The sequence below is a fragment of the Anser cygnoides genome, chromosome 1 (genome assembly GCF_040182565.1).
Source record: "Anser cygnoides isolate HZ-2024a breed goose chromosome 1, Taihu_goose_T2T_genome, whole genome shotgun sequence".
NCBI classification, from domain to species: domain Eukaryota; kingdom Metazoa; phylum Chordata; class Aves; order Anseriformes; family Anatidae; genus Anser; species Anser cygnoides.
This window is the reverse complement of record NC_089873.1, coordinates 19217365-19228053: the sequence shown is the minus strand read 5'-3', so window position 1 is coordinate 19228053 and position 10689 is coordinate 19217365. Positions and strand designations below refer to the sequence as shown.

Here is a 10689-nt window from a genome sequence, read left to right as displayed (position 1 = left end):
GTGCACCGTTGCCAGTTCATTTTGAGTTTCTCATCAGCCATCAGCCATTAGTAGAGAAGGGCTCACTAATGTCTGTTGCTCAAGGAATGCTTCTGAAACATGATGCACTATTTTATCTTAACTACATTGTATTTCATTGCATGTAGTAGTGATGTTGCTATTGTGTTCTCTCTCAGGAAATTAAAAAGGTCCAACTGAAGGACTGATGTCTCCTGCAGAGATTGTACCATTCCAGGAGGCACAGGAATCCCAAGTGAAGCGAGATGAAGCTGAGTGAGTAGAGGACAGTAAGAGTTAATGAAATATTGCATATTCATCTAGATCATGTGGGTGGGTTCTAACTGTTGAAACAAATATCTCCAATTACCACTCGGGGCTTTTTGGGCCATCTTCTTCAGTTGTAGAATGTCATGGTTATAGTAAAAGGGGTTTTTAAGACCTAGAATACAGTACATTAAACTTAATCCTCTTGTGTGATTGTCAAGTCCTGTAGCAAAATAGTTTGTTGTGGCATCAGCACAAAAAGGTATATTAACAGTGCATTTGAATTCTCTATTACTATTTTTCCTTAGTTTTTCTCTAAATCATTGGCTTATATGCCATTAGTATGGTTTGAAGTAATTATGAAATTTATTTTAATGGAGGAGAATCGTATTCTTTGTTGTATATTTTTTACTTTATGAATCTTCTTTATCAGTCTCTTCCCACCTGAAGTAATGCTGAGTGTAAGACAATGCATATATCTCCAATGTTTTCATTGCTGAAAGGAGCTCAGTTTACAGGTCATAAATTTAGACACTGTGACTGTATTTGCAGCTTTTCATTACAGTACAAGAAATAACTAGAAGTAGAATATTCAAACTTGAAAAAACAAGCAAATAAAAATGTCTTAGTGTAAAACACTACAAAATGTATTCTGATGTGTGACCAGTATAACAAGTGTTAATAATTAATTTTATGAAAGAAAAGCTTGTCTTCTTAATTTAACTATGGTTTCACGTTAGTAATCCATCAGCAGCAGTTGCAAATGATTAGGGCTCTGCCTCTTCTGTTCCCACACTTGCTCATTCCTCAGGAAAGATTACCATCCCTGTTCAGTTCAGTTTCTGTGTCACCTTGTTATAACCTACATTTCCTGAAATGATCAACTGAAATAAATAAAATGATGTAGTGTGGTTTACTCTTAAGATGGCTTGTCTCACTTGTCTGGTTTAGACCAAGGCCACACAGCTGAATCAGCACACCTGAGGGTGTCATAAAGTCCTGCAAAGGATGGGAGCAAAATATCTTAAATTAGATCATTCTCCACTGGAACAGTAATGGAGAATGGAAGTCACAAACAGAAATAAATTGGATCATGTCACAAATTCCACGTCTTTTACAGCTGTAAGAGAGCAATCGAATTCCTCTGCACATATCACCTCCTCAGCTGAGTCAGCCCATGTATCCTGGAGGTAGAAAGCAATATAAGGAAGCAGAATCTTCACTGCTTTTGTTTTGAATTGTTTCATAGGATCACCAATCTTGAGTATATCCTGGGGTCTCAGTTCTTAGAGTATCAGGCTTCATTCCCAGATTGCAGAAATGTATTTCTGATGCAGTGTAGCATTAAAGTGCATTTCTATTCAGAAGAAGCCATAGATTGGCAAAATCATACCAAAGCCACTGGAAAAGTTGTTTGCAATTGCACATACTGTATAAGTTTGTCACTGTCCCTGTAATATACCTAATGACAGCAGTCAGACTTTTTTTAAAGACTGAATTACTACTAGCCTGCACCACTGGAAAGAGAAATTGTGTAATCTATGCATTTAATCAGTAATACTGCTGACAGCTATATGTCTATGTATATAATGTACTTTAGGTGACACTTAAGCATCTTCTTCAGTCACTTCTTACAGTATGGTTATCACAGTAAAAATATATTACCTGTAGCATATAAAAATCATTGGACATTACACTCATTCTTTCAAGATTAAGAGGAAGGATAGTCCTTAACAGTTTAAGTCACCTTGCCAAAATATCACCTAAAGCAGTGGGATTCAAGTCTAATTATACATTTGACAGGCTCTAGAAAAAAATGAAAATTATCCCAGGAATGTTGACAAGTACAAGACACAAAAGGAGAGCTGTCCTGAAATGGTTAGTAGCCAAGCTCATGAATTTCTTGCAGAAGATGAGATAGGAACTTTGAAAATGTTCTGAGCTATTTCTAAGATATTTAGACAACCCTGAAAATGAATATTTGAAAATAAAATAAGACATAGTTCATAAAATTCGTGTTATGAGTTTTTCAAATAATCATGTGTTAAAACAAATCCTACAAACATACAGTTCTGTATCATGCCCTAGCCTTACATTCTACAACCACTGGAACCATAGTCAGACATGGCTTTAATATTTACCTGGTATATAAACAGCAAAACTGGAACTGAGGCTTTCTCATGGAAGAAAAGTTTTACCAGCCAATTATTTAGCTTGTTTTCTATGACATTTAATGATTCTTAGAAGAAGAACTTACAGTTTATTTGGTATAAGCAAAAACAAAGACAAAAACAATGTCACTTAAATAAAAATGCATCTTTCATTCATCAGTCATAACCAGGAACAGAAAAATGGTAGCTTTGGATCACCTTTAAATCTGAAGAGAAGTGTTTAAGGCCATATAAAATTAACCAAACCCCAAATAATTAAACATTGAAAAAGTCTGAGTGAATTTTTTAACCACCATTGACATACTGACTACCTGTTTGTAAGAAACAAGGTTTCTTTCCCCTTATTCATGGTTCCTACAAACCCAGTTTGTATGTATTATTTAAGGATGTATTAAAAAAGAACATTTTAATGTGATCTTCCATGCTGTTCCAGAAAACAATTTTCCCTTAATCAATGTGCATGTTTTGTTTTGGTATGGTGATTTAAGAATATGGCTATCTTCAAGTTTGAAGGATCATGGCTTTCAAACGCTTACTGGAGGGTAATGTTCAATCACTGCATATTTTTTTTCTATTTCTGCATCCTTGCTTAATGGTGGTTTTTTTTGTTTGTTTGTTTTTTGTTTGTTTGTTTTTTCTCCAGAAGACTATTTCCTTGCAGCTTTGGCCTGAAGTCTTCTGCCTTTCTCTGCATGACTTAATTTTCCATAGCTGCTGATACAAAGAATGATATGCCCCATAAACCATTTAAAAGCTTGTAGTTCTACATGTACACCATCAGAAGAGGAGTATGGAGAGGATGTGCCCTCCTTTGACACTTCACATGTGTAAGGTAGAATCAAGTTCTCTGACAATCTGAGAGAAAAATTCAAACAAAACATTTCAAGTTAACTTTTGAGAGATGTTCAAATAAATAATATGCTACTGTTACTGTGTCTGTTCTCATACATATTAAATGGTTCCCAGAAAGCCTGCTGAGGTCAATAAAGAGTTTCTCATACTATTTATTTTGTAAAGCTCATTCCAAGAACAGGAAATATCACTTATATGATTTTATACGATACATATATATATATTATATAGTAATATATATGATATATATATATCATATTTATAATATGATATATTTATATATGATATATAATGATATAATCACTATATCACTTTATATGAGCCTAGTGTGATTTCCTAATTTTCTTTATTTACTTTCTTTAAAAAGAAAGGGAAGAGTGACAAACACTTTTAGTTTTGAAAGTAGTAGAAATGGATAATGGTAGACAATTTCTGTCCTCAGAAATTCTTAACTGTGTTGGTCTGGAAATCTACAATATCACAGAAATTTCTTTCTGTTTCCTTTTAGGATTATAACCATGGCTGCATACTTCAGCTTTATGTCAGCATTAATTTGTCTTTGACAGATGAATACAGGTCTGAAATAATATTCTGTTAACATTAGTTTGAAGTCACATCATGCCTTACATTGATTTGCTATGTTTTGAGAAGTGCAAACTATGTCAGTTCATTCTTCTCCTATATCCCTTTCTTTATGTCTCTGGACATTTTATCCAGAGTCCAAAATGTTTTTATCCATAAACCAATGAATTTATCCATAAACCAAGGAAATATAAATACAAAAAGTAAAGTTTGGAATCATCACCCATAATTTTGTCTTTTCTTCATTATTTTTTCCCCTTTTTTTCAGTGGTGTTGATGAAACACAGAAAATCTGACTTTTACAATCTAGCACTAATACAGTACAAGCTGATGAAAAACTGCTTCTGTTTACAGCACCCAGTATTTCTAGATGACCTCCCAGTAAGTACTAATTCTACTCAGCTCATAATAATACAGTATGTCTTCAGCCCAGCTTACCCAAGAAGAAATTTCTCCTGTTTCAGAAAAACATACATGGCAAGTCTCTGCTTAATATAGATTGCAGATGTTTTCAAATGTTATTCAGGTTTGTAAAGTTATCAATTTCATTAACAGAGACAATGAGAAAATGATCACTTTCTTGATGAAATTTTCATCCAGAACAAAAACCTTACAAACCACAGAAAATATTCCAGTGGTCAATGTGTAAGGGACATGTGGGAACTCAGCAGTGGAAAGATGTGAAAAAGACTGTCTCTTGCACAAGTCCTGTTCTGGTCTCTGGTAGCTAGATACTGGATGAGGTATACATGTCCTTTTTACATTATTATTTTTTAAATATTGTAATAGCTTTCATATCCCTCTAATTCACACTTGAATACTCCTAGATCTAAGTAAGAAGAAAGACTGTATATTTAAGTTATAATTTAACTATTTTATAATTTATATAATTTTTAATGAATTTATAATTTGTAAACCATTTTGGAAATAGTATGCTTTGTAGTCTAAATAAAGGCCCTAGAATCCAGTAGACTTTTATTATAGTCAGTCTGGTATATTCACTGTGGTTGTAGTAAGTATATTTGGAGACAAGTCTGCAGAAAAGCTGAGAGAACTGAGAGCTTAAAACATGAGTCAGCATTCAGATCATGCATCTCTGATTGTTTATATTGTAGGCAGAGAAGAGTAATTAGAATTGAGCCCTATGTGAGTAATGTGTGTTGATTACTGTTAGCTGACCAGTGAGATGTGAAGGACAACCTAGAAGTTGGCAACTATGATTAAAACTGGTAAGTTTGATTCCTGCAAAGAATAAAAACAAACTAGTTTGCTGTCTTCAGACAGATTTGTACTGGTTTGTATAAATATAAAAGTGGAAAGCATAGTGACTGTAGTTATGGCTCAGTTATTTCTTGATTGACTATATATATCTTTCTCATATACACACACATGTGCAGTCACTGTGCATTCTTTGTGTTTGTTTCTTAAATTATTGACAGCATTTCTAGAATGTCTTTATTAAAATCATAAGTTTGAGGAAATCATAAAAATATATACTTTTTCTTTTATCAGAAAAAAAATGGGGTGAGGGAATTGAGTGTTCTTAGAGATTATTTTTTTTCTACTGATAATACTATTTTTTCATAAATCATACATATTTGTGGGGCCTGAAAACAAACAAACAACAACAACATCAAAGGTATTTTGTCCATAGGGAAGATGCAGTCAATGAAAAAGAGAAATTACCAGTTTACCAAATGGGTAAATGACCTAGGAAAATATACAATTATGATTTAAGTTATGAACATTTATAGTTGCTTTCTCTAATTTATGTATTGAAAAAAGTAAAGAAAGAGAAATTTGGGGAAACAAGGATATAGAGAGACAACTGTAGACTTTTTAGACAAATTCGGAGAATGATGGAAAAATTGACTTAGGAGATTTAGGAGAAGCATATACAGTGGTTATAGTTGAAGGTGAATTATACTTTGAATTCAGAATTCTAAATTTTTTTTTTTTTTTTGCATTTTGGGGTCTATGGATAGGAGCATAATAATTATAAAGAAGCAAATTATAAATAAAAAAAAATGCTGGACACTGCTATGATCAAATGAAGAATAGTATAGAAAAGTCTTATTTATGATAAAAATTAATAATTCTAAATTATTTTTCCCAAAGGGATAGAAAATCAAAATCAAACCGAAGCATATATTTTTCATAATATTTTCCATAGCCAACAGCACTTAATCCATAGAATATATTTTCCTTGGTAAAGATGGTAGAAGCTGCTCTTTAAGAAATGTAAGCAATGAGTGCTTGTGTTCTACTTTGAGAAACAGTGCACTTGACTTGCATTTAGAAAATAAATGTCAATTTCCAAGTAATAAGCTCTTGAATTTGACATTTAATAATCAAATCTATTTAAGTTCAGAGAAAAAAAGGAGACATACTATGAGTAGTAAATGCTTATTACTACCAGGATAAGACCTACCCCCATACTTTAAAATAATGTGAATTTTGTAGATGAAAGCAGAATAGTAAAGAAGATGTACCTGATAATTTTAGTCTGCTTTGAGGTGATGATTGCATCCAGTGATGAGTCAATAAGAATTGTGTAAACTAACAGCTGGAGAGACTGAAGCTTGAAGGCTTTGTCCAGATTGTTAGCATAATGACAAGTTCATCCTGAATCATAATGAATCAAATAAATCACAGCATACTACACAGCAGAAAAAGTCATGACACCTAGCATTTCTGAAATTCTTCTGGTAAGGAACTACTTTTGATAAACAAAATAAGTCACATTTTCTATCACCTTTATCTTTCTCTAGAGACTGTCCGTAGGCTCTAACTACTAATAGAGAGAAAACTCCTCAAAGCCTTGGAATTGATTATGTCTACTTTGGTGTCAAATTTTTAGTTTATATTAATACAGATGTTCCAGCACTGATAACAGGAAACATTAATATTGTGCTTAGTAAAGAATTATCTTCTAGAATGAATGAAGAGATTAACAAATCATAGGACATAAAATTAACTTGTGTTTAATTGGCAAAGAGGCAGTATGGGTCATATAATGTACTCAAACTAGATATCTACAGTTAAAAAACGTCTGTTTCTACATCTGGACTACTGTTGACATGTTTATCACAATATATCTGTGTATATCTATATCACTGTTTATCTCGGTCTCTGCTGTGGTATCAGGAGAAAGACTGAATTTCTTTTCAATATGAGAGTTAAAGTAGGCAGTCAGCTGCTCTCACAAAACCTTTACTGGTCACTTAGCTGTTCATTTGTATCCTCTTAACTGAGACAATAATATTCTGTGGATGCTTCTAATACTTTTAAATCCAAAGGAAAAAGGTTTATATAAACCATTGCTGAGGATATGGAGGTTTTTTGTTTGTTTGTTTGTTTGTTTGTTTTGTAGGACCTATCAGGTGTACAGGCATGTGATTGCTGTAGAGGACCTTGTCATTTAAAACTGGTAAATGGAGGAAAGGTTTTTAAAAACGTTTCACATTTGTTACATTCTTAAGTGACTTTCTTTGTTTCTTTTATTTTTGTTGTTATGACTGGGTGATCAATGAGACAAAGGTATATGTAATTAAGTTTTCAATGGACAAGTGAAGAGCTCAGTTAGGATCTAGAGAAACCATCCTTCCTCCTTTGAGTAAGAAGAAGAATACACACACTATAGCAGAGCTATTTGTCAGTAGCTGTTTGGAAATTTGACCGCAGGGTGAAAATCATTCTGCAAAGTCCTCCATTTTTCAAGAACAATAAGGGAGTTCCCACAAGATATTTGAACAATACTCTGCTCTTTTACATCCCAGCTTTAGCTCTTTAAGCTTGTAATCACTCCGTAACATCTATGGGGCACACAGACACCTGTGTGAGAAAAATAAAGTAGAAAGGATAATGTGAAGCCAAGCCTGCTTCACTGAGGCAATACAAAAATTACTTATCTTGACTCTTCCATTAAGTTTGCCAGATGGACAATATGATACAAAAATACAACATTACCATTCTGTTTTCAAATTTCTAAATTACATAAAGTAGCCCTAATGGATATTGAAACACATCTAATTAATTACTGTATAGTGTTTCTTAATTCTGCTTTAAGGAACAGGTACATATTTTAGTATTTTCATATTTATCGGACACTTCTTTTTCACAGGTGCATAATTATCACCCAGTTTGATCCTGCTCCATGCTTTCATCAAGAGTAGTTTATATCTGTAATATAATAGCATTATTTACATTTTTTACATTTTATTTAAGTTATCTAAAGTTCTTCTGTTGACTGTGATCATTTTATGTTATGTATTCAATCCTTTATTCCTTTTCATTTTTCTTCTAGGTTATCTTCTGCAGAACACAGTTTCACACACACATTCTATCATCTACTACTAAGATAAATAAAATAATTATATGAACAGTGATATCAGTTGACCACAGATGTGCTACTTAATACTTCAGTTCTAAATGAATGTATTTTCTATTGTGGATTAAGCCAATTCATAGCTTAAGGCAAATTTTTATTAATAAATCTTTTTCTCCTGGTATCTGCTTATTGGTATCTGTCTACAAAGAACACTACTGCTGTATTCCACCTTTCCAAACAACTTTCAGGGTAATCCCTATAGTCATTGACTCATATTTTTGATTCTGTGGTGAGGTCAGATGTTCACGTTAAAACTTATAACTCTTAGGAAAGTGATTTCTGTGTGCACCATATTGCAAGGAACCAGGTAATCCATAACAACTATCTTGAGCAACTTGATCTAATTTGATCTGGTGCTGAGCCAAGAGTTGGACCAGAAGCCCTCCGGAGGTTCTTTCAAGCCTAAATTACTCCATGATTCCATGATTCCATTAGTTCATCAAACTAAAATTAATCATTGGAGTAGATGTCCATCTGACTGGTTTACCATCTTTTGTGAATAATTCTAATGAAAATGTTTGAGCCCAGAAAATAAAAGCAAATAAAACCAAAGCCAATTATATAATACTTAGTATGTAATTTTCTCTTTGTACGTATACTCTCTTCTATACATACTCTCCTGTCTTTGAGGAGAATATTATGTTAAATTAATCTGTCTGCACCACTTGACTAACTCAAATGCCCTTTGCAGAAACAGCAAGATTTCTTTTCTGTCTAGCATACACTTAACCACTCCTTTATATTTTTCTTACGTGCTTTTTCCTGTACCTTTTTTTCATTACATGTCACACCTAATAATCATTTCCCCTCCTCCTGTATATTAATTTCATATTCTCACTTTCACACCCCTCTTCTGAAACATATTGGTAAAAACACCAACAAATATATGTTGTCAGTGACTGTGGCTTCATTTCTAATTGAGAACAAAAAATATTGAGTAAAACAATAGTATGAAAAGAAAGCAACATGCACATGCCTTACACTTTATATATATTTAATCTTTCCCCCATAAATACTCTATTAGGAAGACAATTTTACATTTCTCTTTCTAAAACATAGACACATAGAGAAAAAAGTTATTTCTGGTAAAAGCTGTAGTCTTAAATTTCATAGCAGTCAGTGTGACAAGTCGTATTTTAAACTTCTCAGAACCAGGATATCTCTACATTAAAAAATTGATCCCATATTTCCTTTTGTTCAATATTAAAAATATGCACTAAGATGTTTTCAGTTTAATAAATAAGGCATTAAGTGCTTCTATAGTTATAATGGTTTATCTATAAAATCAGTTACTGAAGATTATATAAAATGGAAATAATAACAAGGTATGTTTGGTATCAAGCCAGCAACTCATTTTCTTGCTATTCTGAATTCTAGAAATGATATCATTGATGAACCTGATTAAAATACTGATTATGCATCAATAATAAAAGGAAAAATTCATTATAAGCTAATAATCTAACATCAAATATTAAATTTCATTATAATATTGATCAGAACATCATTTATGTTATTTAAAGGAATCTTATCTCCTTGAGAATAAAAAGTTACAAGAGATAAAATATTTGGATGTTCTTTTATAGTGACAGTTATTTTTTGACTTAGGAACATATTAAAGTTTCTAAATTTTAATAGTAAGTTTTCTATAAATGTTAACCGTTCATTTGCCTATTTTCATTCAGAATATACTGTGTGATAATTTCAGATGATATTGTCAGATAATTACTTGCAGAGACATTGGAGATACTCTGAATGATAGATTTCTGTAGATAAAATGTACCCAGGATAAGTTGGAAAAAAAAAAAATTATGGTGGGGCTAGCATAGCAAATTATTATTTCATTGTGTCATCTGTAGAGATAGAATAAGAATTTTAAAGAATTTATATAATTTTGATCCTAGTTTTCATATTAAATGTGTTTTAAAATTTTTAGAAATCATAAGATCTTGCATCTATTCAAAAGGTTGGATTAAATCAAGAGGTGCTTTTGATTCAATATCTTTTTTTTTTTTCTTTCAGTTGCAGATTCTTAGAAGACTAAAAGAAAGTCAACTCTGAAGTGAACTGATTTCACTAATAACCCCCAATTTTAGCCTATTAATGACTTAAAGGCTTCCAGACCCAGAGTTATATTCAAGCTAGCCTAGATTTACTCTGAAACTGACCTTTTCTGACATCTTTTCTTTGCTATCTTAAACCACTTAGTAATCCATGGAAAGCTTTTCTCACATACAGTTACAGCTTAGTTCCCATAACTGGAATTCTATAAAGCTTTTCCAAATCTAAGTGTATTGTATCAAACCAGAGCTGCATATATAACTCCTTCAAAGAATACTGGAAAATTGATGAGGTAAGATTTCTCTCAAGAAACGTTACTTCTTCCCCTATGCAGCATGTTTATCTGTGATTATTAATTTTATTATTTACTAT

At 32.3% G+C, this 10689-nt stretch overlaps 1 long non-coding RNA gene across 1 annotated transcript; it reads left to right on the top strand.

Annotated features, from left to right (window-relative positions):
* Positions 1-1947: 1947 nt before the first annotated feature.
* Positions 1948-8856, top strand: LOC125180179 (uncharacterized). The gene is made up of 3 exons (XR_007158533.2): positions 1948-5098; positions 7243-7299; positions 8176-8856. It is a non-coding gene; the product is annotated as an uncharacterized lncRNA (long non-coding RNA).
* The last annotated feature ends 1833 nt before the right edge of the window (positions 8857-10689 follow it).